A 1,163-nucleotide genomic window follows, 5' to 3' on the forward strand; every position below is an offset into this window, starting at 1 on the left:
ACCGCCCCGGAGAAAGAACCGGCAGAGCCCAGCGCCAGCCGAGCCGGCGGCAGGGCGGGCTTTGGAGCGCGGCGTGGTGACGCGCGCGGAGCGCGGAGCATGCCGGGAAGCGTAGTTCCGCTCCCCGGGGGGCGGACGGGTACCGAAGGCAGCGCAGACTACAATTCCCAGCGTGCCCCTCGTCGCCGAGCGAGCTCCCGCGGGCGGAGCGTGCGCCCGTGTTATCGCCGCGCGTTCGTTTGCGTGTGGTATTACAGCAGGGCGCCCGGGCGTCTGCCGAGGCAGCGTTTTCACACCCGCACCACCCCGCTGCGGTTCCAATTCCGCGTGACCTTAGTGCCTGTGCCCTCTGCTGACGCTGCAGCTGCCTTCCCTCAGAGAAATCAGGTTACCAGGAGCCCTGCGATAAGGGCGGTGCTCCTTGCCGGCTCTGACCTCGCCCTTAGCACCGCAGTACGGTTATCAGCTTCCCTTCTAGCCCGGGAGGCACTCTTAACGTTTATAAAACGTGTGTTAAATCCACTGCTTTCATTGCCGTGAAGATGTCACCGCTGCGGTGGGATGTCACGGAAAAGCCAATCCATTTCTCTTCGTGTTTCGTATATGGATGGTCTTAAAATCCCCCCTTCCAACTGAAGCCAAAATTCGTGCTTTTGCTGCCCACCGAGTGTCCCAGCTGCATCCCCCTTTCAGGATACCTCCAAGCCCAAAGTACTCACACATGCAATCATAGAATGGCCTGGGTTGAAAAGGACCACAATGATCACTCAGTTCCAACCCCCTGCTACGTGCAGGGTCGCCAACCAGCAGACCAGGCTGCCCAGAGCCACATCCAGCCTGGCCTTGAAATCCCCCACTCAGCTACGTAAAGCTGCTGTCACTTCACCAGCTCAGCACCTGAGTTCCATCTTCCCATTTCAGCCTTTCTCTCCCAGCAGTCCCAGCCCTGGTTAATGCCCTGCCAAACCCACCTGTCGCATTTCGCAAGCGTTGTCCTCCTTGAAACACCTTTCCTGATGTGTCTCAATAACTGAATACTGTGACATGTTTCCTTGTCTTTCATTCTAAATTGTTACACGCATGCTTAAGCAAGATTTCTTCTGTATTGCAAACAAACAAGGCAATAACAGTTACCACCATATTAACTTCTGAAGAAACAAATA

The sequence above is a fragment of the Meleagris gallopavo genome, chromosome 3 (assembly GCF_000146605.3).
Source record: "Meleagris gallopavo isolate NT-WF06-2002-E0010 breed Aviagen turkey brand Nicholas breeding stock chromosome 3, Turkey_5.1, whole genome shotgun sequence".
NCBI classification, from domain to species: Eukaryota; Metazoa; Chordata; class Aves; order Galliformes; family Phasianidae; genus Meleagris; species Meleagris gallopavo.